Source organism: Oncorhynchus gorbuscha, linkage group LG09 (assembly GCF_021184085.1).
Source record: "Oncorhynchus gorbuscha isolate QuinsamMale2020 ecotype Even-year linkage group LG09, OgorEven_v1.0, whole genome shotgun sequence".
Taxonomy (NCBI): domain Eukaryota; kingdom Metazoa; phylum Chordata; class Actinopteri; order Salmoniformes; family Salmonidae; genus Oncorhynchus; species Oncorhynchus gorbuscha.
The window spans coordinates 28,996,208-29,005,424 of record NC_060181.1 but is presented as its reverse complement, the minus strand read 5'-3'; positions in this window follow the sequence as shown (position 1 = coordinate 29,005,424).

The following is a 9,217-nucleotide window of genomic DNA, read 5'->3' as shown; positions in this document are numbered from 1 at the left end:
CAGATCCATCGTTCCACTAGGTCAGCTGGGTGGATTGGTTCATCCCAGTCCCTCTTGGTCTGCCACAGGTCCTGGACTTTGGCCCGTGTTGTGTATGGCAGGATATACCCAAGGGGATCGTATTGACTGGCCAGGGTCTGATAGATGGTGCGCAGAGTGGGGGTTTCGGTACTCCGGGATGAGCGGTGCTTATACCCCAGGGTATCCGGTATGCAGCTCCACCTCAGTCCTAGAGTGGGCTCTTCTGGGTTAGCACCAGACTGCGTTAGCCATAGTTCACTGCTACTGGACCTAGCTTGTGGCGGGAGGTACTGGATAACCTCCGCTCTGTTACTAGCCCACTGCCGGACCTCAAATCCCCCTTTGGACAGGAGATTCCGTACTTTATCAAGGAGTGATTTCACTTCAGCCGTGGATGGGATGCTCTGCAAGCAGTTATCCACATAGAAGGCATTTTCCACTGAATCCAATACTTCTGGGTCACTGTCTGGATGCTCCCGTGTGTTTCTCTGCAGAGCGTATATGGCACAGCAAGGACTGCAGGTGGTGCCAAATGGGAGTACCTGCCATTCATAGATTGTGGGCTCTGCATCTCGTTCCATATCTCGCCATATGAACAGGAGCAGTGTGGTGTCGGAAGGCAGTAAACGAATCTGATGAAACATGGCTTTGATGTCTCCACTGATGGCTGTAGAGTGCTGCCGGAACCGGAGAAGTACACCGAGCAAGGAAGGACCTAAGGTTGGTCTGGGGAGTAGACAGTCATTCAGGCTTTGACCAGCTGCTTGGAATGAACAGTTGAAGACAAGTCTATACTTCCCACCATGTTGCTGGATAACATGGTGAGGGAGATACCAGGATTCACGAAGTGCGTTTCCCTTTTCATGAGCCGTCACTTCAGTGACGTAGCCTGCCTTCACAAGGTTATGAATCTCTCTGTTATGAACTTCTGCAAGCTCAGGATTCTTCACCAGGCGTCGCTCCGTTCCACGCAGTAGTGGGAGTACAGCCCGTGTCGAGGTTACCAGAGGAGGATGGTTGGGCACCCGTAGCAGTGGGGTTGCATACCTGCGAACGCCATCCATTTCAGTGGTGGTGGTCCTCTTCTCCAGGAGGTCTAATGCATAGGAGTCATTTTTCGAGCGAGTGACCTCCTGTAGGTTCCGGTTGGAAAAGGTGTCCATCTTCCAGAGCATCTCAACATTCTGAAGGAGGTCAGTGGCTGCATCTGGACTACTGGTGAAGAGGACTTGCTGTGACTGTACAGCTTGGGTGGAGAGAAGTTGATGGGATGGACCTTGCACAGCCCAACCCAAGGATGTATGGACAGCAATGGGTCCTCCTTCTGGTCCAGCTCGTATAGGCTCAGTCGGGGTGACGAGATGTGGGTGGTCTGACCCAATCAGGATAAGTGGTGCTATTCTGGCCAGGTTAGGAAGAGGCAATCCTCGTAGATGAGGATATTGTTTCTGTAGAACACTTACCGGGCAGGAGTGCTCTGCGAGATTCAAGCCATCTGCCGTGAAGGCATTGGTGACGTTATAGGCCACGTCCCTGTTTCCTGAAGGTGAAATGCTAAAGGTTACAGCAGAGCCTTTCATTTGGATAACATCATGTCGCACCGTTCTGAGATTAAGGGCCCCGGGGGTTCCCTCCAGGTTAAGCTGACGGGTGGCCGCCGTGAGAATGAGAATCTTGAGAGAATCTTGAGAATCTTTCTAACTCTTTCTAACCCATCATCTAGAACGGCGAATGTATCAATGCTTCTCCCTTCACTTTGCAGAGTGACCTTGACCACCTTCAACATGACCCTTGGAGACCGGTCCTGCTGGTCGAGATACAGCTCCTTTGCAGCTCCTACCATGAGCATACTCTGCTCCTTCTGTGCTTGGGGAATTAGATCATGCAACACGGTGAGATGGATTTCTTTACAGTGGTTGCAGGGTTTCCTCAATGTGCAGGTCTCCACCTTATGGCTACGGGCACACTTGTAGCATCACTCGCCTGAAGTGATCCAGGCCTTCAATTGAGTTTGAGTGAGCTTTTTTACTCTAGGGCATGAGCCAAGGAAGTGCCCCTTACTATTGCAATATGAGCAGTAAGGCTGGAATTTGATGTTCTTGCTCTTGAGAGGGGTCTTCTTCCCGGGTTCCTCCCCGGCCTCACTATTTAAGTACATGGTAGTGGGATTTGGTCTTTTCTGACCCTGCTGGCGTTCAAACTCCTTCCTTCCCCCGGCGGCTATGGCTGAGATTGTGGCCTGGTGAGCGATGCTCTTCGCCTTTGCCTTCACCTCCAACCATGCGGCCAGGTCTCTGAGAGCATAGGTGCTTCTCGAGCCCTCTTTCAGGATGCCCTTATTCAAACAATGTTCAATGAAACTGTCTCTGAGGTACACTGAAGTTTGCTAAGAAGCCTGTCCACGTGGGAGCCACATTTCAGCTCGTTCCCGTCTCCTCCAACGGATTGGAGCATCAAGGTCAGGGATTGGACAGCCAGGGAGTATTCTTGGAAGGCAGCATGGTCTCCCATTTTAATTGGAGACGTGTTCAGGATGTTGTTTAGTTCATTCTGGACCAGCTGACGTGGCTCACCATATCTCGCCTTCAGGGCCTGGAGAGCTGCAGTGTATGGTGTTGCGGAGTGCATAAAGGATTGGGCCAGCCTGTATGCACTGGGAAACCGCAAATTATCCATTAGTACTTGGTATTTGTAGCGTTCTGACAGATGACTGTGAATACCCAGTAGGCTCTCTAATGCCATTTCCAAAAGGACAAATTCACTCTCCTTTCCATTTTCAAAGTATGGCAGTTTGGGTCTGGGAATTCCATAGGCTGAGGCTACTAGAAGTTTCATAATGTTGGCTCCCTCTTCAGGGTTTATCCTTCACGCAACCAGGACTTCTGATGAGCCCACTGTGGTCTCATTGGGACGGTCCCCTACTGTCCCAGACCCTCCATTTGTGTCAGCCGGAATTGGGCGAGAGCCCTCCGACCTGTTGTTTGAGGACATGCCTGGCCCTGGACGAAAGGAAGGATTTGCCTTGGTTGGTAATTGGCGGAAAGGCGAAGGAGTGATGCTTTGTCCAGATGGAGGAATGCTAACTTGTGTCACTGGCGGAGCAGCCTGTCTCCCGTGCTCCGTGTTGGCTGTTGACCCCGGAGCCTCCGGGGACGGTGTGCCATGCTGTACCAGAGGGGCAGATTGGGAAAGAAAGGCAGACAGTTCAGGTCCATGTGGAGGGGTGGTCAGGTCAACTCTCTGTTCGTTCCTCTCCAGGAAGGATGAGACCATCCGTCCCTCCTCTAATTCCCTTCTGGCTTGACTGTGCCGTCGCTGCTGTGCCAGGTCCTTGGCAATGAATTCCCTTTCCTGTAGAGCTCTACGGGTCTGCACATCCAATTGGTGACATTGTTCGTCAGCCTGTCGTTCCTCCTCAATCTGACGCTCAATTTCCTCCAAGGCTAATAGTTTCATCCTCTCTTGTAGGACAGTGGTCTGTGAATCGCTGAGGTCTAGTGAATGGCGGCTGCCATGGCTACTTCCAAAGGGGTATCCACTGGTCGAACTCCCACTCCGTCTAGAGTGCTTCGACTATTTCCCATTAGTTAAGGGGTGAGCGGAGCCTGCCTCTGGAAGCTGGTCGACCTGTGCAGTGGGAGTTACCTCCTCCATAAGTTCTTCACGTAGACCACTTTCCTGTTCCAAAGCAGTTTCCGGTCCTTGGCTCAGAGGGGATGGTTGATGGCTGAAACGTATAGTTGATCCATCAACACTTTGAGCTCTGGTGGGCTTGCCCTTTGACGTCGGAAACTCGACCACATAATCCTTAAGATAACCAGGTGCTTGCATGGTTCTTCTGGTGCTGCTGGTGGTTGAGGATGAAGCCTTTGTTGCTTTAGGCTTAGCTCCTGGATATTTCCTTTGTTCCAAGACCTTTCCCTTAGCTGCTCTCTCCTCCTCTCTTCTTCCTTCCAGTGGAGACTATTCTTCCCTCTCCGCCTCCATTTCCTTTTCACCTGTCTTTGGTTCAGTCATCATCTGGCTCGAAGGACCATTCAAAGATTATTGGAATCTGTGTGGGTAGCTGGACAGGTAGGATGACAGAGTGACTGACAGTGAAGGTGAACAGGTGGTCACGTGTCAAGTGGTATATTTACTGAGTAGTGTGGATTCATGGACGCACAGAACTTCTGGATGAGATGGAGTTAAGGAAGAGAAAGCAGCGAGATCAGGCGATGGCCATTTCCTCCTTTTATGGAGTTGATCTGTCGGACATTTCCACCTGACCTAATTAAAGCACCCCTGGCCCAGCTGAATAAATGGCAATGAATTAAAGGATTATTCCACCAACTCCATGGGCCTTTTCTACAGTATGATTGTAAATAACAGTAATAGTCTGCACGGCCTGTAATCAATTGACTTGCAGGAATTCCCGTTATTAGGTTGATTGATTTCAGACCGCTAATTTCTCTTCTACCAACTTGCCTGCTCTTCATCTTCAGTGCTTCTGTTCTGTCAATCGTGTGCATCATTTCATCGCTGAACTGCCCTGTGGTCTGTCAGTCTGTTTTCTCCTCTCTGAAAGCATTGCCATATATAAATAAATAAAATGATTATCTGTATATATATATAATGAATATCTGTATATAGTGTTGTCATTCCTTTGCAGTGGATTTTTCTCCACAGTCCAAGAATGATCAGGAAACTTTAAGAAGCAATAACATAAACAACATTTACTCAGGTTGAATCTCAATGCTATTTAGAAATCAACTTGACAAGCATGAGTCCTTCACAGATCCAGTTCTGTTGGCTTTCACTTGAAGAGCTTGATTCTTAGAAGTTCTATTCAGGACACACACACTCAACCATTATTTAATTGAAAAATAGTTTTGGGTTTGTTCAACTTTCAGCAGGGAGAGAAAGACATTACTGGAAACATGAGATACTGTTGGAAGTTTATATACACTTATGTTGGAGTCACTAAAACTAGTTTTTCAACCACTCCAAATGTCTTGTTAACAAACTAGTTTTCGGTACAGGCAAATTAATTCACTATCACAATTCCAGTGGGTCAGAAGTTTACATACACTAAGTTGACTGCCTTTAAGCTTGGAAAATTCCAGAAAGTTATGTAATGGCTTTAGAAGCTTCTGATAGGCTAATTGACATCATTTGAGTCAATTGGAGGTGTACCTGTGGATGTATTTCAAGGCCTACTCGCTTGACATCATGGGAAATCAAAAGAATCAGCCAAGACCTCAAAAAAATTGTAGACGTCCACAAGTCAAAATTGGAAGCAATTTTCAAACGCCTGAAGGTACCACGTTCATCTGTACAAACAATAGCATGCAAGTATAAACACCATGGGACCACGCAGCCGTCATACCGCTCAGGAAGGAGATGCGTTCTGTCATCAGCAAATTTAATGATGGTCTTGGAGTCAAATCAAATCAAAGTTTACTTGTCATGTGCGCCGAATACAACAGGTGTCAACCTTACGGTGAAATGCTTACTTATAGGTTCTAACCAATAGTGCAAAAAATGTGTTAGGTGAACAATAGGTAAGTAAATAAATAAAACATGCTATATACAGTAGCGAGGCTACATACAGACACCGGTTAGTCAGGCTGATTGCGGTAGTATACATGTAGATATGGTTAAAGTGACTATGCATTATGATGAACAGAGAGTAGCAGTAGCGTAAAAGAGGGGGTGGTGGGTGGCAGGACACAATGCAGATAGCCCGGTTAGCCAATGTGCGGGAGCGCTGGTTGGTCGGCCTAATTGAGGTAGGATGTACATGAATGTATAGTTAAAGTGACTATGCATATATGATAAACAGAGTAGCAGCAGCTTAAAAAGAGTGGTTGGGGGGGCACACACAATGCAAATAGTCAGGGTAGCCAGTCGTGCTTGGCCATGCAGTCATGGGTGAACAGGGTGTACAGGAGGGGACTAAGCCCGCACCCCTGAGAGAACCCAGTGTTGAGGATCAGTGTGACAGGTGTGTTGATGTTTAACCTTACCACCTTGGGGCGGCCCGTCAGAAAGTCCAGAATCCCAGTTGCAGAGGGAGGTGTTTAGTCCCAGGGTCCTTAGCTTATTGATGAGCTTTATGGGCACTATGGTGTTGAACACTGAGCTGTACTCAATAAACAGCATTCTCACATAATGTTCCTTTTGTCCAGGTGGGAAAGGGCAGTGTGGAGTGCAATTGAGATTGCGTCATCTGTGAATCTGTTGGGGCGGTGTGCAAATTGGAGTTGGTCCGTGCAAGTTCTGAGTACACGTCCTGGTAATCCGTCTGGCCCCGCGGTCTTGTTAATGCTCACATAGGCAACGGAGAGCGTGATCACACAGTCGTCCGTAACAGCTGGTGCTCTCATGCATGCTTCAGTGTTGCTTGTCTCGAAGGGAGCATAAAAGGCATTTACCTTGTCTGGTAGGCTCGCATTACTGGGCAGCTCGCGGCTGGGTTTCCTTTTGTATATTTTTTAAGCCCTACCACATCCGACGAGCATCAGAGCCGGTGTAGTAGGATTCAATCTTTGTCCTGTATTTCCGCTTTGCCTGTTTGATGGTTCGTTACATTTACATTTCATTACATTTAAGTCATTTAGCAGGGCTCTTATAGCGACTTACAAATGGAGGGCATAGCGAATAAACTGATTAGTAATTTACCTCAGCCTTATCAATAGCTCTTATTCATTTATACATTACAGTGCATGGACAATTCTGTTATTTATATGGGGAAAATATGCTTTTCCCACTTGCAACAGGCAGGAACGCTAGACCTTATTCACGGTTTTGTCGTGCATAAAGGTGGTTGAATTATGAGGAAATTAAATAAAGGTCAGAAAACAAAAAATAACTTTTATGGAGTTAGATAAAAAAAAAATCAAGTTTGGTTTCCAATGCATTTTCTACTCGGCTGGTGGTTTTGTCACCACAAAAATGGTGTTATATAACGAATGTGCCCAATCTGGTATTGGCACATGCGCTCTAGCCAACAACTCTTAGATATAGTGGATGAGATTAATATGGACAAAAGAGCAATATTATTTTTTATTTATTAAATGGCAGCCAAGCATCGATCATCATAACACCAGAATAAAACGTTATTTATTGGAAAGGAGCATCAAACTCATCACCTTTCTTTTTCATCATCCTGTGAAATTCATAAATTATTTAATCTGTAGCCTAATAAACTGTATGCTTTCACGAGTCGTAGTGGGAGGACCGCGCAACTGACTCCCAAGTTTACTTTCATATAAGCATTTCCACCGCCATTTCTCGTATTAATACATTTTAATGACACAAAAAGATCCCACATTGTCTAGCGTATTTTGTTGACGTTTGGAAAGTTTACCTACAAATGAGCTGGTTCCATCAGGCCTGCCATGACATGTAGCCTACTTTACTTTCAATGTTGGATGGAAAACTGGTTATAGCTATAAAAAGGCACTTCTCTTAATAGCAATTCTCAAACTTACTTTACTAGCAGAGTTAGCTTTTAACAATTCAAGTACAAAATCGAATTATTGAATTGAACGTAATTAATAATTTAATGCAACCCCGCTAGAATGATGCCATCGTCCTTGGGCCTGGTACAACCTTCCACCAGCAGAGAGCAGTGTTGCTCTTATAACCAACCGAAAGAATAGTTATTGTTTTTTTTACAGGCAGCAGATACAAGGTGAATCTTTGACCCTGTAGCTGTCTATGTCTGTCCTTTTATAGAAAATGAACCACTGAACAAAATGTAGCTTTATTGACAGTGCATGTCAGAGCAAAAACCAAGCCATGAGGTCAAAGGAATTGTTCGTAGAGCTCCGAGACAGGATTGTGTCAAGGCACAGATCTGGGGAAGGGTACCAAAATATTTTTGCAGCATTGAAAGTCCCCAAGAACACAGTGGCCTCCATCATTTTTGGAACCATCAAGACTCTTCCTAGAGCTGGCCGCCCGGCCAAACTGAGCAATCGGGGGAGAAGGGCCTTGGTCAGGGTGGTGACCAAGAACCCATATGTCACTTTGACAGAGCTCCTCTGTGGAGATGGGAGAACCTTTCAGAAGGACAACCACAAGTCTCTGAATCAAATCAAATCAAATTTATTTATATAGCCCTTCGTACATCAGCTGATATCTCAAAGTGCTGTACAGAAACCCAGCCTAAAACCCCAAACAGCAAGCAATGCAGGTGTAGAAGCACGGTGGCTAGGAAAAACTCCCTAGAAAGGCCAAAACCCAGGAAGAAACCTAGAGAGGAACCAGGCTATGTGGGGTGGCCAGTCCTCTTCTGGCTGTGCCGGGTGGAGATTATAACAGAACATGGCCAAGATGTTCAAATGTTCATAAATGACCAGCATGGTCGAATAATAACAAGGCAGAACAGTTGAAACTGGAGCAGCAGCACAGTCAGGTGGACCGGGGACAGCAAGGAGTCATCATGTCAGGTAGTCCTGGGGCACGGTCCTAGGGCTCAGGTCCTCCGAGAGAGAGAAAGAAGGAGAGAATTAGAGTATGCACACTTAGATTCACACAGGACACTGAATAGGACAGGAGAAGTACTCCAGATATTACAAACTGACCCTAGCCCCGCGACACAAACTACTGCAGCATAAATACTGGAGGCTGAGACAGGAGGGGAATGTCCTTGAGTGGCCCAGCCAGAGCCCGGATGTGAACCAGATCAAACATTTCTGTAGAGACCTGAATATAGCTGTGTAGTGATGCTCGCCATTCAACCTGACAGAGCTTGAGAGGATCTGCAGAGAAGAATGGGAGAAATTCCGCCAATACAGGTGTGCCAAGCTTGTAGCGTCATACCCAAGAAGACTCAAGGCTGTAATCGCGGCAAAGGTGCTTCAACAAGTTATGGAGTAAAGGGTCTGAATACTTACGTAAATTTAACATTTGTTTTTTATTTCTATTAAATTGAACTCTGACCTTTTTGAAATCAAGCTAAAACATCACTACGAAACACCACTACAGCATAACTGAGGATCTCATTCTACGGCTTTTGAAAAAACAACACATCTCAGGGAAAAATTTAACTGACCTGTGTCTACCACACCCTTTCCTTCCTTAGTCCTTCCACTTTCTATAAAACAACACAAATAGGGTAACACACGTGTGCGCGCACCCGCACACATTCAAACATGCACTCCCACACATGCAAACTGCGTTCTAAGTATGTGCTTTTAACTAACCG